A 21,075-nucleotide genomic window follows, 5' to 3' on the forward strand; every position below is an offset into this window, starting at 1 on the left:
TTGAGTGTGCATGCACGTGTTTTGAACTCTTTCAAGCCTTTAGGATACCAGTTGGTCAATTAGGACTTCTGTAACTTAAAAGGATTTATGTCTTTTTAAAATTACGAAATATTTTAAATATTCAGATAAGTATAGAGCACAATATAACAAGCACTCATGTACTTACTCCTCACTTAAGTCAAATCAACATTTTGCTTTATTTTCTTCAAATCTTCTCCTCTTTCTTCATACTTTTAATCTTCTCTTTTAGTTTTTTCCCAACCATCTGTTGCTTGTTGCATCTTGCCTTTCTCTTCTTTCTCTTTTTTTTCATTCTTTTTCTTTACCTTAAGGAGTAAAACATTATCAGTATAGTGCGAGGCCCTGTGTGCCTCTCGTAAATCACATTCTCTCCTCTTCTTTTTTTTTTTTGAGACGAAGTCTCGCTCTGTGCCCCAGGCTGGAGTGCTGTGGCGCAATCTCGGCTCACTGCAAGCTCCGCCTCCCGGGTTTACGCCATTCTCCTGCCTCAGCCTCCCGTGTAGCTGGAACTACAGGCGCCCGCCACGTCGTCCGCCTAATTTTTTTTGTATTTTTAGTAGAGACGGGATTTCACCGTGTTAGCCAGGATGGTCTCGATCTCCTGACCTTGTGATCCACCCGCCTCGGCCTCCCAAAGTGCTGGGATTACAGGCGTGAGCCACCGCGCCCGGCCCTCTCTCCTCTTCTTAGAGGTAAAGTCTCCAAATTTACTATTATTCATTCCCATGCATGTTTTCAAGCTTTATATAATTGAAATTATACTATACACAGTTTCTGTATTTCTCTATTTTATATTTTATTTATTTATTTATTGAGACAGAGTCTTGCTCTGTCGCCCAGGCTGGTGTGCAGTGGCACGATCTATCTCAGCTCACTGCAACCTCTGTCTCCAGGGTTCAAGCAATTATCCTGCCTTTGCCTCCTGAGTAGTTGGGACTACAGGCATGCGCCACCACGCCTGGCTAATTTTTGTATTTTTAGTAGAGATGGGTTTGACCATGCTGGCCAGACTGCTCTCGAACCTCTGACCTCAGGTGATCCGCCTGCCTTGGCCTTCCAAAGTGCTGGGATTACAGGCATGAGCTACCATGCCCGGCTTCTCTATTTTATACAAGTGTAACTATACTGTACACATTATATTGCTGTATTTCATGTTTTTAAGATTGTTCAATGTGTATACAATGGCATGATATAATTTATTTTTAACTATTATGCCTCACTCTTCTTTATTGATCACTTCCTTGTTTTGGGGTCATTTAGATTTTTTTTTTTCACTTTTCACTGTTATACACCACACAGAAATAAACGTTCTTGTACTTGTCTCTTTGTATATATTTGTGACTTTTTCTCTAGAACATATACCCAGGGGCATTATAGGTAGAGTACGAACACTTCCCAACTTTATTAGATGTTCCTAAATTGTCCTGCAGTCATATTAGTTGCATGTGCCATTTCTTGTTGATACATAGGCTTTCTACACTTTGGTATTGCTAGGAATTTAAATTTTGGCAATGTGATAAGTTCCCGATTTTATTTAATTTCAGTTTGCATTTCCCTGATAACTAGTCTTTTCGTGTTTATGAGACATTTTGATTTCCTCTCTGAACTCTTTTCTATTGGGCTGAGTTTCTTTTTTTGATTGATTTATGGGAGTTCTTTCTATATAGTGAATACGGATCCTTGGCCCATTATAACTGTTTCATGCATCTTTTGTTTGTTTGTTTGTTTTCATTGTGTTTGGCATCTAGTTGAACAGAGATGGTGGAGAAGATGATGTACTAGACCTGGCAAGAGCCATGGGGATTATTCTAAGTCTATGGAAAGTGCCAGGGTCAAATCAGTGAATCCAAGCCAAAGACCAGTCAGAGGTCAGAACTGAAGATCAAAGCCATCAGTAACAACTACACCAAGGTTTAGCAAGCAGGCAGAAATGGATATTATTATCTTCATTGCCTGGGTAAGTAAACTGTTGCTCAGGATGGTGAAGTGCTATTTTAGTCAAGGACAGAAGAAAGTGATGGTGGTGGTAACATCCTCCTGCTTAAAATCATCTGCAGGCTCTTAACTGCCTGTGGAACAAACTAAACTGCTTGCCTTGACACACAAGGCCTGGTTTCATCCCTAACCTCCTCAAGCATATTTACTGCAATGAAACTTCCAAAAGTTCCTTAGATATACCCAGAGCTTTCCCTATTTCTTTTCTTTCTTTTCTTTTTTTTTTTTTTCCTTGAGACGGAGTTTCACTCTTCTTGCCCAGGCTGAAGTGCAATGGTGAGATATTTGTTCGCTGCAACCTCCACCTCCCGGGTACAAGCAATTCTCCTGCCTCAGCCTCCCAAGTAGCTGGGATTACAGGCTTCCGCCAACATGCCCAGCTAATTTTTTTTTTTTTTTGTATTTTTATTAAAGACAGGGTTTTACCATGTTGGCCAGGCTGGTCTCAAACTCCTGACCTCAAGTGATCTGCCTGCCTTGGCCTCCCAAGGTGCTGGGATTACAGGCATGAGCCACTGCCCCGGACTCCCTGTTTCAACTCCTCTCTCAAGGTTCAGCTCCAATTCAGCTTCCTCTGTTAATGTCATTGATTGCCCCCAATCAGTGGAAGAGCCTATGTCTCCTTCTGTCAATATTTTTATAGCTTTCTGATGGCCTTTACCGCCTTATATTTTAACTCCTCAAGTGCACTGCAAACTTGCCTAGGCCAGATCCATAACTCACCCAACTTTCGTGCCTACACAGTACTAATACTGCTGCCTAGAGCTTAGTAAGTACTCTGTAGGTGTGTGCTGAATGAATAGATAAAGTGATCCTTCATCCTATGCTTGAATACCTGAATGTGGGGAATTGATTTCCCAATAGAGAACACTTTCCAATTGGACACGGAGTGTTTGAAAATTTTTCCTGAGATCAGTCATGATCTCCCCACAGCTTCTACTAACCTTGGAACCAATTCTGATCCCTTTTAGATGCCACAGTCCTCAGGTTAAGTGCTTTCTGAAAATGACAGCTAATTTGGAATGTAAGTTAATTTTAGTGCACATAGTGAAGTCATTAATCTATTCTGACTTTAACATTTAGTGTGGGCCGGGCATGGTGGCTCATGCCTGTAATTCTAGTACTTTGGGAGGCCGAGGTGGGCAGATCACAAGGTCAGGAGTTCAAGACCAGCCTGACCAACATGGTGAAACCCCGTCTCTACTAAAGATACAAAAATTAGCCGGGTGTGGTGGCATGCACCTGTAATCCCAGCTACTGGGGAGGCCGAGGCAGGAGAATCATTTGAAACCTGGAGGTGGAGGTTGCAGTGAGCCAAGATTGTGCCACTGCATTCCAGCCTGGGGTGACAGGGCAAGACTCCATCTAAAAAAAAAAAAAAACCAAACATTTAGTGTGAAAGAAATATTTTCATTGATCTATGCCTTTTTTCCCTTTTATTTATTTGAAAAGTAGTCTCTTTAATGGAATTGAACAGACTTAAAACACAGTTTTTGGTTTCATAACTAACAAAACAGATACATTTTAATGAATTCTTACTTTTCTGGGCCAAATCCTTTACCTATCTTACCCCATGTAATGTTTATCACCACTCAATATAGGTAACTGTCTTTCTCTTATTATAGGCAGAGACCCTAATGTTCTGAGAAGGTAAGGTAATACAGAGATAAATGAAAGATAAATGTTTTAAACTTAGCTCTGTTCAATTCGTTGTCAAGTGTTAACTATAATGCTGGGCTGGGCATCGTGGCTCCCGCCTGTAATCCCAGCACTTTGGGAGGCTGAGGTGGGAAGATCACTTAAGGACAGGAGTTTGAGACCAGCCTGGGCTTTTCTCTAAAAAGAAATTTAAAAAAATAGCCAGGTGTGGTGGTGTATGCCTTGTAGTCCCAGCTATTGGGGAGGCTGAGATGGGAGGACTGCTTGAGTCCTGGAGTTGGAGGCTGTAATGAGCTATGATTGTGCCACTGCACTCCAGCCTGGACAACAGAGTGTCTACACACACACATACACACACACACACACACACAAATGTAACTTAGCCAACAGTCAAGTTGATAATAACTTTTATGCTTTGGCAATAGCATACTGAAATTATTTTATTTTATTATTATTATTATTTATTTTTTTTTTTTTTTTGAGTCGGAGTCTCGCTCTGTTGCCCAGGCTTGGAGTGCAGTGGCCGGATCTCAGCTCACTGCAAGCTCCGCCTCCCGGGTTCACGCCATTCTCCGGCCTCAGCCTCCCGAGTAGCTGGGACTACAGGCGCCCGCCACCTCGCCCGGCTAGTTTTTTGTATTTCTTAATAGAGACGGGGTTTCACCGTGTTAGCCAGGATGGTCTCGATCTCCTGACCTCGTGATCCGCCCGTCTCGGCCTCCCATAGTGCTGGGATTACAGGCTTGAGCCACCGCGCCTGGCCTTATTATTATTATTTTGAGACAGAGTCTTGCACTGTTGCCCAGGCTGGTGTGCAGTGGTGCGATCTTGGTTCACTGCAGCCTCTGCCTCCTCAGTTCAGGCGATTCTTCTGCCTCAGTCTCCCGAGTAGCTGGGATTACAGTCACATGCCACCACGCCCAGCTAATTTTTTGTATTCTTAATAGAGACGTGGGTTTCACCATGTTTGCCAGGCTGTCTTCAACTTCTGACCTTGTGATCCACCTGCCTCAGCCTCCCAAAGTGCTGGGATTATAGGCATGAGCCACTGTGCCCGGCCTATTTTATTTTCTATTCAGAGAGCAAGAGCCATGAGTTCGTAGCTAAGTGAGGGAAAACTGGGGAATGGCTTTGTCCATTCCTTTTCCTTGAGGTGCCAGTTAAGGGAGCTTGAGCATCATAAGCCCTCAGTTTTGTCTTAAGTTCCTTTTCTAACCTGAAGTAAAACGGATGCAGCAGAAAACAACTAGTGAAAAAAACTGCAAAACTGACCCCGTCTCTGTTTTACCATCTGTTCTGAAATGAACCTCTTAAATCCCTTATTCCCATTAGTGGGTTGTTTTTAAAACATATTCCCAAGGAAATGAATTTGATTATTTCTTTATTTCTCCAGGTTTCTTGGGCCCTCTATTACTTGAACTGCCGGCTTACATTTTCTGAAGTATGTCTGCAGTGAAGCCAGGCAGAGCACATTAACAGACCTAGCATGGCACGGCTAAGTAATCCAGTAAAAGTATTCTTGTTGTGCAGTGCACGCATTCATAGGACCATTTTAGTTATTGCTGTAATTAGTTCTGATTCAAGTATTCCACAGAGAATGAGGTTTCTAGATTGAAAGTAGTCAGATGCATGTTGGCAGTGGGGATGTAGGATGCAGATGGCAGACAGAGCCTGAAGGAGAGATGAGAGATGTTTCTATATGCCTCAATTTGTGGCATTTCTGATTTTTATATGAACATTAAACTTGGTTGAGCTGAAGTGCCATTTGCTCTAAGAGAGGATAATGTACACTTATCCCTATGCTTTCTAAAAAATAGACTGAAGCTGGAAATGGCACAGGCATGGGACGTCATAGAGTGATATTTACATTACGAAGTACCTGTAAGACTTATACATAGGAAAAGAATAAGCATATTTTAACCGTATAGTTGTAAGTGAGATTACTTTGACCCTTGGCTGAAGACACAAGATTAGAAGTCTTAAATCGGGAGGAGACCCAAGACATCATACAGGCTTTCTTAAATTGCGAGTATGACAAGTTTTATTGATGAATCAGCAGAATATTTACCATGAGCCAGAAGCTTTGCAAGGCATTAGGAGTCCTAAGACAAATAATACATAGATCCCCTTCCTTCAAGGAGTTCACAGTCTACTGCAGGAAGCAGAGCTCTAAATAGTTTTTTTTTTTTTTTTTTTTTGAGACGGAGTTTCACTCTTGTTGCCCAGGCTGGAGTGCAATGGCACGATCTCGGCTCACTGCAACCTCTGCCTCCTGGGTTCAAGTGATTCTCCTGCCTCAGCTTCCTGAGTAGCTGGGATTATAGGCGCCCACCACAATGCCCGGCTAGTGTTTTTTTGTATTTTTAGTAGAGATGGGGTTTCACCATGTTGACCAGGCTGATCTCGAACTCCTGACCTCAGGTGATCCACCGGTTCGGCCTCCCAAAGTGCTGGGATTACAGGCATGAGCCATTGAGCCTGGCCCAGAGCTCTAAATAGTTTTTAAGAACAAGTGGTATGTTTTAAAAATGATAAGTGGCATTTGGCACATGTCCCCTGGGAGTTGAGAGGTGCACTCATGCTGCCTGGGACAGGGTTGTGGAAGGTTAGGAAAGACATCAGAGAGAAAACTGCCTTTTAAACTGCCATTGGAAGGATACCAGGAAATCTCTAGGCCAGGGGGTGCATAGCCTGGGTAGTATTCTAGGCAGATCCTTGTTCAAAGATTTGGTGACGTCAAAGAGACATCACATTGCGTTTAGGGAAGCAAGATGCTCAATAAGGCTAGAGCTTGAGAGGGCGCTAATAGGAGTTAAAATAGAAAAACGAAGAAATGGCTGGGCATGGTGCCTCATGCCTGTAATCCCAGCACTTTGGGGGGCCAAGGCAAGTGGATCACTTGAGATCAGGAGTTCGAGCATGGCCAACGTAGTGAAACCCCGTTTCTACAAAATAGACAGACAGACAAACAAACAAACAAACAAAAATAGCCAGGCATCATGGCGGGCGCTTGTAATCCCAGCTACCTGGAAGGCTGAGGCAGGAGAATTGCTTGAACCTGGGAGGCAGAGGTTGCAGTGAGCCGAGATCGTGCCACTGCACTCCAGCCTGGGTGACAGAGCGAGACTCTGCCTCCAGGAAAAAAGAAAAAAAAGAAAGAAAGGAAAAGAAGGAAACTAGCTAGATCTTGAAAGGATGTGACATCAAATTAGGGAGTATGGAAATCATCATATATGCAGTGGAAGAATTATTCCGAATTTTAAGGAGAAGAGTAATATTCACATTTGTCATTTTCTGGTAAAAGTAAGAAGGTTCATTGTTAACTGTAGAGAACAGCACTGGGGAGACAATGGAAGTAGGAATTAAGGTAGTGGGAATGGAGAGGAGGGGACTTACTGAGGGATGTTAAGGAATACAGTTAATAGCACTGAAAGGGATAAGGAGCTGAAAAGTTAAAGGAAATTCCCCAATTTATGGCATGGGAAACTGATGAGATGATGATGTTATTTGCTGGAAAAAAAAATCCAGTTTTGTGAGAGTTTAAATTGGAACATACAAAATTTGAAATTGTCTGATACCCAGGTAGCATGTCCACTGTCAATTAGAAGTATGTTTCTGGAACTGAAATGAGATGTGCATGCTAGAGATATGGTTTTGCGAGTTCATCAGCCTTTAAATAGCAGAGGAAGTCATGGGAATAAATGTCACCTACTGACAGTTTATAGAATAAGACAAAATGAGGGCAGTTCTGGTTCTGACAATGTGGCAGATAAGAAAACTTGAAAACCCACCCTCTACACACACATGAAAGTGTTAAAAATAGTACGGGCACAGTGGCTCACGCCTGTAATTCCAGCACTTCTGGAGTTTGAGGCAGGAGGATCACGAGGTCAGGAGATCGAGACCATCCTGGCCAACATGGTGAAACCCCATCTCTACTAAAAATACAAAAATTAACTGGGTGTGGTGGCGCACAACTGTAATCTCAGCCACTGGGGAGGCTGAGGCAGGAGAATTGCTTGAACTAGGGAGGCGGAGGTTGCAGTGGGCTGAGATTGCACCACTGAACTCCTGCCTGGTGACAGAGCAAGACTCTGTCTTAAAAAAAAATAGATAAAATAAATTTAAAAAAAACTTAAAAATAATGCAGCGGATCATATTAAGGCAGAGCTGCACTCAGGAGATAAAGGGTATTTTCAGGGACCAGAAATGAAGAAAGAATGGAAAATCTTAGCAGTAAATGAATGAGCTAAGGTGGTGTTTGCTGGCTTGTGTGAAGTGGAGTTCTCAAGAACCTAGAAGATTGCATTGTAATGCGTATATAGGGTCAGGAGATACAGTCTTTGGCCTCGCTGAGTTAGAACTGTAAATTCAAATCCAGCTGGGATCGTTTAAGGTACAGGTATTTCAAATGGTGGATTAGGGGAAAAAATGCCTTTTTTTTTTGGCACAGAAAGAAGACAAGTAAACTTTTATTTTGGCTTTGAAATAGAAAAATAAAATCTCATCTGGAAATTTTAAAATCAAAACTTATATTATTATGGGTTTGGGGTTCAAAAATTTTTAACATATTTATTGAAGTGTAATTTGCATATTATAAATTTCACTTTTTTAAAGTGAACAGTTTGATGTATTTTGACAAATGTATGTATTTGTATAATCGTCACAATAGACAACATATAGAACATTTATATCACCTCAAAAAGTTCCCTTGGTGGGGCGCGGTGCTCACACATGTAATCCTAGCACTTTAGGGGGCTGAGGTGGGAGGATTGCTTGAACCCAGGAGTTGGAGATCAGCCTGAGCAACATAGCAAGACCCCATCTCCATCTCTATTTGCTGTATTTTAAAAATATTTAAAAGCAAAAAAGTTCCCTCATGTTTATTATAGTGCATCCCCTTGTCCTACTCCCAGCCTCTGGCAACCACTAATCTGGTTACTGTGGCTACAGTTTTGCCTTTTCTAGAATGTGATATAAATGGAGTAATAGAGTCATAGTCATACGGTATAAAGTTGTTTTTTTGACGGAGTCTCACTCTATCTCCCAGGCTGGAGTGCGGTGGTACAATCTAGCTCGCTGCAACCTCCGCCTCCTGGGTTCAAGTGATTCTCATGCTTCAGCCTCATGAGTAGCTGGGATTACAGGTGCCTGCCACCATGCTTGGCTAATTTTTGTATTTTTAGTAGAGAGGGGGTTTCATCAGGTTGACCAGGCTGGTCTCGAACTCCTGACCTCAGGTGATCTGCCCAACTCAGTCTTCCAAAGTGCTGGGATTGCAGGCGTGAGCGACCCTGCCTGGCCCAGTATATAGCTTTTGAGGTCTGGCTTCTTTCACTTATGATAAAGCTTTGGATAGTCACCATGCTGGTGTATGTATCAGTAGTGTGTTACTTTTTATTGCTGAATGGGTATCCTTCATTATATGGTTATACCATAATTTGTTTATTCTGCAGTTGATGGACATTTGAGTTATTTCTAGTTTTTGGCTATTATAAATAAAGTTACTATGATCATTCATATAATTCTTTGGGTGTTCATATTTATACTACATATTTAGTCTGGGAATTACACAACCAAAATATTAATGCAAAATTTGATTCTGGGCTGGAAATACCTCTGGGAAACCTAATATAAGTAAATGTACAATGTTTCTGGAAGGTTCCATGCCAACCTAGGCTACATAGGAATCTCCCTTCCAAAAAGTCAACCAAAATGAACATTCACTGGACGTAAACAAGAAGGCTTATAGTCCCAGAACTTTAAATAATAAGATAATCAGGTACAAACCATAAATAATAATTTTAAGTAATTAAATTAATAAATTATTTAAAATATGTAAAAAAGGTGCTGTGAGAAAAGAACACATAAATTCAAACAAGAGCGTAACTTCTAGAAATGAAAAATATAATCAATGGAATAGAAAAATCTGGTGAATGAGTTAAACAGATTAGTCACAGCTGAAGAGAAAAGAAATGAACTGGAAGATACTTTAAGAAAAAAGCTTCGGCCTCCCAAAGTGTCAAGATTACAGGTGTAAGTCATTGTGCCTGGCCTGGAAGATACTTTTAAGAAACTAACAGAAAACAGTTTAGAGGATACACATAAACACACACATATACACACATGCAAAACAATGACTAATATGAAAAATATAAAAGTAAATTAGTACTAATTCTGGAAAGAGACCTGGCATTGGTGGCTTACGCCTGCAATCCCAGCACTTTGGGAGGCTGAGGCGGGCAGATCACCTGAGCTCAGGAGTTTGAAACCAGCCTGACCAACATGGTGAAACCTCGTATCTACTAAAAATACAAAAAAAAATTAGCCAGACTTGGCGGCACATGCTGGTAATCCCAGCTACTCAGGAGGCTGACACGGGAGAACAGCTTGAACCTGGGAGGCAGAGCTTGCAGTCAGCTGAGATTGCGCCACTGCACTCCAGCCTGGGCAACAGAGTGAGAGACTGTCCAAAAAAAAAAACAAAAAACAAAAAAAACTCTAGAAAAACACCACTTATAAACCAGAAGGGATAGGAATTTTTTTTTAGATATTTATATTATTCAGGAAAAGAATAAAACTATTGATTAATGTTATATTTTTATTAAGTCAAATACGAGTATTAAAAAGTAAATGTAACCTGCTTTTGCTTGTGGTAACAGTGGTGGTAAGGATATATATGTTTATATATATATGCCATTGTATATTTATTAGCTATCTCTGCCTCTGGAACTTTTTGTATCCCTTGCACTGAGGGATATACATTGAGGGATACACACACACACACATTTTACACACACACACACACATACACATAGAACCTACTTGAAAATCAGAGAAATGCAAGTTGAAATAACATGTCATTTATATCCGGCAGTTAGGCAAAAATACAAAGCAGAACTGCCAGATGTTGGGGCAACCACCTTAAAGAGCAATTTCGCAGTTCATGTTAACTCAGAGATCCATAACCTTTTATAAACTTAGTCTGTTTGTGCTGCTATAACAAAGCATCATAGTCCTGGGTCATGTATAAGTGATAGAAATTTGTTTCTCACAGTTTTGGAGACCAGGAAGTCTAAGATCAAGGTGCCAGCAGGTTTGGTGCCTGCTGCGGGTCCCATCTCTCTGCTTCCAAGATGGCGTCTTGTTGGCTGTGTCCTCACATGGCAGAAGAAGAGAAAGTGAAAGGCAAAGGAGGCTGAACCCACTGTCTTGAGTCCTTTTATAAGGGCACTAATCCCATCCATGAGGGTCCACCTTCATGACCTAATTACCTCCAAAGAGCCCCACCTCTCAATACTATCACACCTCTCAGTACTATCACATTGGCGATTAACGTTCAACATACAAATTTTGGAGTATGCATTCAGATCATAGCATACACCTTGGAGAAGCAGCTCTAAAAATGTAATCTAGAACTCTTGGTGATCCTGGAGACTCTTTTGGTAGTCAGTGAGGTCAAAACTTTCCATAATGACACTATGCAGTTCTTTTCACACTCTCATTCCTTCATAAGTAAAGTTTTCCAGAGATTATGGGATGGATGATGACATCATTTCTGGGGCAGTTAATGCGTTGTGTGCTGTAAATTATTGTTTTATAAAAATTTTTTTTATAAAAATCTGTTTTAATTTCTAATATGATAATATTGATAGTTATAATCCTCATAAACAAAAGTTCTTTTGGGTTCCCAAGAGTGTTAAGGTATCCTGAGTCCAAACAGTTTGAAGAGAAAGTTTTATTCATGTGATGAGAGATGCAGAAGAGTGCTTACTGCAGCCTTATTTGCAGTTGTAAAAAGTTGGGGACAGTCTAAATGTTTATCAATAGGAGAAAAGACAAATAAATTGTTTTAGACTTTCTTTTCTTCTTCTTTTTTTTTTTTTTTTGAGACAGGGTCTCACTCTGGTGTCCAGGCTGGAGTGCAGTGGCACAATCTCGGCTCACTGCAGCCTTGACTTCCTGGGCTCAGGTGATCCTCACACCTCAGCCTCTCAAGTAGCTGGGACCACAAGTGTGTGCCACCACACCCAACTACTTTAAAAAAATTATTTGTAAGGCCAGGTGTGGTGGCTCACACCTGTAATCCCAGAACTTTGGGAGGTCAAGGCAGGTGGATCACCTGAGATCAGGAGTTTGAGATCAGCCTGGCCAATGAGGTGAAACCCTGTCTCTACTAAAAATACAAAAATTAGCCAGGTGTGGTGGTGGATGCCTGTAATCTCAGCTACTCGGGAGACTGAGGTAGGAGAATTGCTTAAACTCGGGAGGCAGGAGCTGAGATTGTGCCATTGCACTCCAGCCTGGGTGAGAAGAGCGAGACTCCATCTCAAAAAAAAAAAAAAAAAAAAAATTATTTTTAGAGATGAGGTCTTGCTGTGTTGCCCAGACTGGTCTCAAACTCCTGACCTCAAGTGATCTGTCTCCCTTGGCCTCCCAAAATGCTGGGATTACAGGCATGAACCACTGTGCCAGGCCAAGAATTTGTTTTAGTTCTTTAAAAAATAATGTTGAAAATTTAACCCAAAAGAACAAATTATAGGAAGATATGAATGGCTTATACCATAAAGTTTTAAAACCTAAAAAATTGTTATATGTGTATATAAATAGCTTTAAAAATTGCATGCGTTTTAAAAACAGTCATGAGAATGATGAATAACAAAACTAAGATGGTGGGTATTGCTGGAAAGGGAGGGATGGTAATGATATTGCTGAGGAACATTCAAGGAAATAATATTACATTTGTTATTTATTTATTTATTTATTTATTTATTTATTTATTTATTGAGATGGAGTCTCGCTCTGTCATCCAGGCTGGAGTGCAGTGGCGCAAACTCGGCTCACTGCAAGCTCCGCCCCCCAGGTTCACACCATTCTCTTGCCTCAGCCTCCCAAGTAGCTGGGACTACAGGCGCCCACCACCACGCCTGGCTAATTTTTTTATATTTTTAGTAGAGACGGGGTTTCACCGTGTTAGCTGGGATGGTCTCGATCTCCTGACCTCGTGATCCGCCTGTCTCGGCCTCCCAAAGTGCTGGGATTACAGGCGTGAGCCACCACGCCTGGCCTGTCATTTATTTATTTAAAATAATCTGACAAAAATCTGTGTGATGCCTTTTTGTCATTTTTCATATTACACTTTATACTTTTCTGTGCTCTTAAAATAGATAGTAATAAAAATTAATTTTAAAATTATAAAGGAGCCAATGAGGGAACTCTGGGAAACCAGCCTTGAAAGGTTGGGCAGAAGAGTCAAATAATTCTTAGAAGGAGAAGTCAGGAAACAGTGGAAAAATCAGAAGATTAAATTGGGACAGAACTTAATCAGTAAACCAGCTGAGAGAATATTGACTTCCCCTCCCCTCCTGATGTAGTGTTATAAATTCTGGAGAGAGAGGAGAGAGAAAAACATGAGTGGGATTGTGAGAGTACACGTTTGTAAGCACAGCATTGCTTGAGGATGAGTCTAAAACAGGATGAGTAACCCAAAAGATTTGCATTTTGGGTATTGTCTGAGGAGAACATGGATGGGTAACATGGATGGAGAAAGGGGCATTAAAGAGCTGCTTGAGATGTCATGTTATTTTAGTGTCTGCCTACATTCTAGTGACTTTAAAAATCCTATATTTATTGACATTACAATTTCATGAACTACGCTTAGTGCAAGGGATACAAAAAGTTCTAGAGGCAGAGATAGGTAAATAACTCTATAATGGCATTGAGGAGAAGGGTGGGTTTAATTTTAATTGCATCTAATTTAATTAAGTGAGAAAAATTAATCTTGTTTGTACCCTAATTGAAGGGGACCAATGATTAACATCAGAAACAACAGACAACACCAAAGACATCTCAATTGATTCAGCTTACACAATTCTGACTAAAACATTACAGTTCTGCAAACTTTCCACTCCATAAGCACCAAAACCATTGCGCCCAGATCAGCTGCAGACAAGAGCAGAGGTTTCAGTGGAAATCTTAAACAAGTGTGATCAAGATCCGGAACCTTTTCTTTGATGAATAGTAACAGGAGATGAAACATGGCTTTACCAGTACAATCCTGAAGACAAAGCACCGTCAAAGCAATGGCTACCAAGAGGTGGAAATGGTCCAGTCACAGCACAAGTGGACTTGTCAAGAGTGAAGGTCATGGCAACAGGTTTTTTTTGAATGCTCAAGGCATTTTGCTGGTTCACTTTCTGGAGAGCCAAAGAAGGATAACATCTGCTTATTATGAAAGTGTTCTGAGAAAGTTAGCCAAAGCTTTAGTAGAAAAACACCCAGGAAAGCTTCACCAGGGAGTCTTTCTCCACAATGGCAATGCTCCTCCTGCTTATTCCTCTCATCAAGCAAAGGCAATTTGAGAAGACTTTTGATGAGAAATCATTAGGCATCCGCTTTATCGTCATAATTTGGCTCCTTCTGGGTTCTTTTTGTTTCCTAATTTAAAAAAATCTATAAAGGGCACCCATTTTTCTTCAGTTAATAATGTAAAAAAGACTGCATTGATATGGTTACATTTCCAAGATCCTTAGTTCTTTAGGGATGGACTAAATGGCTGGTGGACTAAATCCCTTACAAATGTGTTGCGACCTTGATGGAGCTTACTTTGAGAAATAACGTCTATATATTTTATATTTTCATTCAGTTTTTCAATGAACTTTTCGAAGACTCATTTTTTTTTTTTTTTTTTTTTTTTTTTTTTTTTGTCAGACGGAGTCTGGCTTTGTCGCCCAGGCTGGAGTGCAGTGGCGCAATGTCGGCTTGCTGTAAGCTCCGCCTCCCGGGTTTAGGCCATTCTCCCCGCTCAGCCTCCCGAGTAGCTGGGACTGCAGGTGCCCGCAACCACGCCCGGCTAATTTTTTTATATTTTTAGTAGAGACGGGGTTTCACCGTGTTAGCCAGGATGGTCTCGATCTCCTACCTCGTGATCCGCCCGCCTTGGCCTCCAAAAGTGCTAGGATTACAGGCGTGAGCCATCGCGCTTGGCCTTTTTTTTTTTTTTTAATTTTAAGTTTTAAAGTAGAGGCAGAGTTTTGCTATGCTGCCCCAGCTGGTCTCGAACTTCTGGGCTCAAGAGATCCTCCCACCTAAGCCTCCGAAAGTGCTGGGATTACAGGCATGAGCCACCATGCCTAGCTGAAGTCCCCTTGTCTAATTGGAGTTAGAGAAGGCTTCACAGAAGAAGTGACATTTTTTAAACTGGGTTTTGAAAATGAGGTGTTTGTCAAAGGTAATTGCATTTGAAAAGACATTAGGTGTTAAGAAGATAAACTAAGGAATCTAAGTAATAGAGTATAGCAAAAGTCAGACATTTAGAAATAGCACATAATCACTGACAGTTTTTAAAAAAATAATGATGAAATGACTAATTTGGTGAAAAATTGATATGCAGAAAGATAAATATGAGCTCAGAACTCCCAATAGACCATTTTTTTGACCTTTACTGAATGTTACTTTAACAAAGCTGCCGTCAGAATTTTATGCCAGGGAACTTTTTCAAGAATGATACAGGCATCTCGCCATGTTAAGTTGGCTACTAGGATACTTACTACCTGACAATTACTTTTATTTCAGATCTTGAACATCTTTAAGATGAGTAAGTAGAAATTCTAAACCACTAATGCATTTGCTGAAAAATATTTCCCCCCTATTTTTAAAACCAAACATGCTTTCAGTGTACACCCTGGATTGGCATTTAGATGAGTTTAGGGTAAGCAGATAATCAATCATAGGAAGATAATAGACATCAGTGATATTGCTTTGAAAGGAATACACTCTGATTTATGTTAGAGATTTGTTGTTTATGATACCTTTAAAAAATTTGTGATGGAATAAGGCTTTTATAGTGAAGCCCCAAAGAGAAAGCCATTATTTATTTATTTATTTAAATAATCCATTTAACCTTATAGTGATTAAATTTGAATGTTTGGAGTGGTTGCCTGTACCTGCAGTTTATATAACTTATAAAGATGAATACTTGGTAGGTGATGAGGATATTAACGAATTGACAATACAGACTTTAGTTGTTGGTTTCAAAACTCATTTTTGGTTTCGAAACTAATTTACATTTACCTACACCTGTGAAAATTGTCTGAAGTTGGAGGGTTAAGAATATTATTTCAGGCCAGGTGTAGTGGCTCACGCCTGTAATCCCAGCACTTTAGGAGGCCAAGGTGGGTGGATCACCTGAGGTCAGGAGTTCGAGACCGGCCAACATGGTAAAACACTGTCTCTACTAATAATACAAAAATTAGCTGGGCATGGTGGTGCACACCTGTAATCCCAGTTACTCTGGAGGCTGAGGCAGGAGAGTGGCTTGAATCCTGGAGGCAGAGGTTGCAGTGAGCCGAGATTGTGCCATTGCACTCCAGCCTGGGCGACAAGAGCGAAACTCTGTCTCAAAAAAAAAAAAAAAAAAAAAGAATATTATTTTACTTGCAATTTACTTAACATATTTCCAAGAGTAAAAAACACACCACTTTTAAGTGTCCCCAAACGTGTGTGTTTTTTCCATTATAGCTTTGACGGGTATGCCAAGTCAATGTGTGAATAAATACTTGTATATAAGAAATTAGCCCGTGGAGGTGTTCGTGGCACTTTACCTTCTTCCTTCAACTTTATTTCTCCCTTTTGCTTCTTGTCCACTTTGGTGCTTAACCCCACATCAGCCTTACACCTCCTACTGTATACAACAAATAGAAGCTACTGTCTGAGAATAGCCACTTTTTCTTGATGCCAAATATACTGTATTCTCCTTATCGGCACCTGTTGGTTGTCCCCCTCACGTTGAAGGCCTTGCCAACCTGTGCTCTGGGTCACCTGGCTTCCCCTCTTCCAGGAACCTCACACTGTTGATTATTTCTATTTTCTCAAGCCCATTCATCCTTTCTCTCAATTACATTTTTTAAAATTTAAATTTTATTTATTTATGATTATTTTTAGTGACAGGGTTTTGCTCTATCACCAACGCTAAAGTGCAGTGGTGCAACCTTCGTTCACTGTAGCCTCAACCCCCTGGGCGTAAGCAATTCTCCATCTCAGCCTCCTGAGTAGCTGGGACTACAAGCGTGTGCCACCATGCCTGGCTTAGTATTTTTATTTTGTAGAAACTGGGTCTCATTTTATTGTCCAGGCTGGTCTTTGAACTCCTGGGCTCAAGTGATCCTCCTGTGTTGGTACCCAAAAGTGCTGGGATACCAGGCATGAGCCACTGCGCCTGGCTCAATTACATTCTTCTCATTGATTTGTAATCATGCTTAAGTACATCCAGTTAAAAGCAAACAAACTCTCATTAGATCCTTCATTTCCCTGTGAGCCCCTGCCTGTCGGTCATCTTTCTTTCACAGCTAAATTTCTCTAAAGAGTTGAAAGGTAGTGTGATGCCTCCTGCTTGTTTTTTTCACTTAGAATTGCCTTGGCTATATGGGCTCTTTTTTGGTTCCATATGAATTTTTTTTTTTTTTTTTTAGTTTTTTGAGACAGAGTCTTGCTCTGTTCCCCAGGCTAGTATGCAGTGGCAGGATCTCAGCTCACTGCAATCTCCGCCTCCCTGATTCGGGAGATTCTCAGCTTCAGCCTCTTGAGTAGCTGGGACCACAGGCAAGCATCAGTACGCCTGGCTAATTTTTGTATTTTAAGTAGAGACAGGGTCTTGCCACGTTGGCCAGGCTGGTCTCAAACTCCTAACCTCAAGTGATCTGCCTGCCTCGGCCTCCTAACGTTCCTTTCATATATATTTTAAAACAATTTTTTTTCTAGTTCTGTAAAAAATATCATTGGTAGTTTCATAGGAATAGCATTGAATCTATAAATTGCTTTGGGCAGTATGATCATTTTACAATATCGAGTCTTCCTATCCATGAGCATGGAATGTTTTTTCATTTGTTTGTGTCACCTCTGATTTCTTTGGGCAGTGTTTTGTTGTTCTCATTGTAGAAATCTTTCGTGTCCCTGGTTAGCTGTATTCCTAGGCATTTTATTCTTTTGCTGGCAATTGTGAATGGGATTTCCTTTCTGATTTGGCTCTTGGCTTGACTGTTATTGGTATATATGAATGCTAGTGTTTTTTGCACATTGATTTATTTTTCTTTTCTTTTTTTTTTTTGAGACAGGGTCTCGCTCTGTTGCCCAAGCTGGAATACAGTGGTGCGATCATTGCTCACCGGAACCTCTGCCTCCCAGGTTCAAGTGATTCTTGTGCCTCAGCCTCCCAAGTAGCTGGGACTACAGGTATGTACCACCATGCCCAGCTAATGTTTTGTATTTTTAGTAGAGATGAGGTTTTGCCATGTTGGCCAGGCTGATCTTGAACTCCTGGCTTCAAGTGATCCGTCTGTCTTGGCCTCCCAAAGTGCTGGGATTGCAGGCGTGAGCCACCACACCCAGCCAGCACATTGATTTTGTATCCTGAAACTTTGCTAAACTTGTTTATCAGCTAAAAGGGCTTTTGGGCAGAGACTATGGGGTTTTCTAGATATAGAATCATGTCATCTACAACCAGGGATAGTTTGACTTCCTGTCTTCCTGTTTGGATACCCTCTTATTTCTTTCTCTTGCCTGATTATTCTGGCCACAACTTCCATAGCAACAATACTATGCTAAATAGGAGTGGTGAGAGAGGAATCCTTGTCTTGTGCTGGTTTTCAAAGGGAATGCTTCTGGCTTTTGCCCATCAGTGTGATGTTGGCTGTGGGTCTGCCATATATGGCTGTATTATTTTGAGGTGTGTTCCATTAGTAGCTAGTTTGTTGAGAGTTTTTAACATGAAGGGATGTTGAATTTTATCAAAAAACCTTTCTGCATCTATTGAGATAAACACGTGATTTTTATCTTTAGTTCTTCATGTGAGCAATTATGTTTATTGATTTGCATGTGTTGAACCAACTTTGCATCCCAGGAATAAAGCCTACTTGATCACGGTGGATTAGCTTTTGATTTACTACTGGATTTTGTTTGCTAGCATTTTGTTGAGGATTTTTGCACCAATGTTCATCAAGTATATTAGCCTGAAGTTTTCTTTTTTTGTTGTGTTTCCTTCTTTTCTTTTTTTTTTTTTTTCGAGACAGAGTCTTGCTCTATCTCCCAGGCTGGAGTACAGTGGCGCGATCTCAGCTCACTGCAAACTTCACCTACTGGGTTCAAGCAATTCTCCTGCCTCAGCTTCTCGAGTAGCTGGGATTACAGGAGCAGGCCACCATGCCTGGCTAATTTTTTTTTTTGTGTATATATATATATATATATATTTTTTTTTTTTTGAGACAGTATCTCGCTCTGTTGCCAGGCTGGGGTGCAGTGGCATGATCTCAGCTCACTGCAAGCTCCGCCTCCTGGGTTCACGCCATTCTCCTGCCTCAGCCTCCCGAGTAGCTGGGACTATGGGTGCCCACCACCATGCCTGGCTAATTTTTTGTAGTTTTAGTAGAGATGGGGTTTTACCATGTTAGCCAGGATGGTCTCGATTTCCTGACCTCGTGATCCACCAGCCTCGGCCTCCCAAAGTGCTGGGATTACAGACCTTTCAGCAGATTACGCCACACCAGGCCTTTCTAACTCTTTTATGTGGGCATTTACAGTTATAAATTTCCCTCTTAACACTGCCTTAGCCGTGTCGCAGACTTTCTGGTATATTTTATCTTTGTTCTCATTAATTTCAAAGAATTTCCTGATTTCTACCTTAATTTCATTATTTATTCAAAAGTCATTCAGGAGCAAGTTGTTTGATTTTCATGTAATTGTATGATTCGGGGTGATTTTCTTAGTCTTAAATTCTATTTTCATTGCAATGTAGTCCAAGAGAGTGGTTCTTGTGATTTCTGTTCTTTGGCATTTGCTGAGGATTGTTTTATGTCCAATTACCCAGTCGATTTTAGAGTATGTGCCACGTGCAGATAAGAATAATGTATATTCTGTTGTTTTTGGGTGTACAGTTCTGTAGATGTCTAACTTATCCATCTGGTCCAGTGTTGAGTTCAGGTCCTGAATATCTTTATTAATTTTTTGCCTTGATGATCTGTCTAATACTGTCAGTGGGGTGTTGAAGTCAGACTACCTGACTTCAAACTATACTACAGGGCTATAGTAACCAAAACAACATGGTACTGGTACAAAAACAGACACATAGACCAATGGAACAGAATAGAGAGCCCAGAAATAAGGCTGCACGCCTACAATTATCTGATCTTTGACAAAGTTGGCAAAAACAAACAACGGGGAAAGGACTCAATAAATGCTGCTGGGAAAACTGGCTAGCCACATGCAGAAGACTGAAACTGGACCCCCTCCTTACACCATATACAAAAATCAATTCAAGATGGATTAAAGACTTACATGTCTTTAAGACTTACCCCCAAACTATAAAAACTCTGGAAGACAACATTGGCAATACCATTCTGGACATAGGAACTGGCAAAGATTTCATGATGAAGACACCAAATGCAACACGACAGAAGCAAAAACTGACAAATGGATCTAAGTAAACTAAGGGGTTTCTGCATAGCAAAATGAGCTATCAACAGAGTAAACAGACAACCTGCAGAATGGGAGAAAATATTTGCAAACTATACATCTGAAGAAGGTCTAATAGCCAGCATCTATAAAAAACTTAAACAAATTTACAAAAAAAAAGAAAAAAAATCCCATTAAAAAGTGGGCAAAGGACATGAACAGACACTTTTCAAAACAAGACATATAAGCAGCCAACAAGCATATGAAAAAAAGATAAATATCACTGATCATTACAGAAATGCAAATCAAAACCACAATGATATATCATCTCACATCAGACAGAATGGCTACTATGAAAAAGTTAAAAAAACAGAGTGCTGTTAAGGTTGCAGAGAAAAGGGAATACTTATCGGGGGGAGTGCAAATTAGTTCAACCATTGTGGAAAGCAGTGTGGTAATTCCTTAAAGAGCTAAAAAGCAGTACTGCCATTTGATCCAGCAATCCTATTACTGAGTATATATCCAAAGGGATATAAATTGTTCTATCATAAAGACGTATGCACATGTATGTTCAATACAGCACTATTTACAATAGAAAAGACGTAGACTCCATCTAAATGTCCACCAATGGAAGACTCAATAAAGAATATGTGGGACATACACACCATGGAATACTATGCAGCCATTAAAAAGAATGAGATCATGTCCTCTGCAACTAAGTAACACAGGAACAGAAAACCAAATACTGCATATTCTTGCTTATAAGTGAGAGCTAAATGATGAGAACACATGGACACAAAGAGGGGAAAGCAGACACTGATGCCTACTTGAGGGTAAAGGGTAGGAGGAGGGAGAGGAGCAGAAAAAAGTAGCTATTGGGTACTAGGCTTAGTACCCGGGTGATGAAATAATCTGTACATCTAACCCCCATGACATGAGTTTACCTATATCACAAAC

At 40.6% G+C, this 21,075-nt stretch overlaps 1 pseudogene; it reads right to left on the reverse strand.

Annotated features, from left to right (window-relative positions):
- Positions 1–233: 233 nt before the first annotated feature.
- LOC126955519 (cytoplasmic phosphatidylinositol transfer protein 1-like) overlaps positions 234–21,075 on the reverse strand; it is a 45,826-nt pseudogene continuing 24,984 nt past the window's right edge.

Source organism: Macaca thibetana, chromosome 1 (assembly GCF_024542745.1).
Source record: "Macaca thibetana thibetana isolate TM-01 chromosome 1, ASM2454274v1, whole genome shotgun sequence".
Lineage (NCBI taxonomy): Eukaryota > Metazoa > Chordata > Mammalia > Primates > Cercopithecidae > Macaca > Macaca thibetana.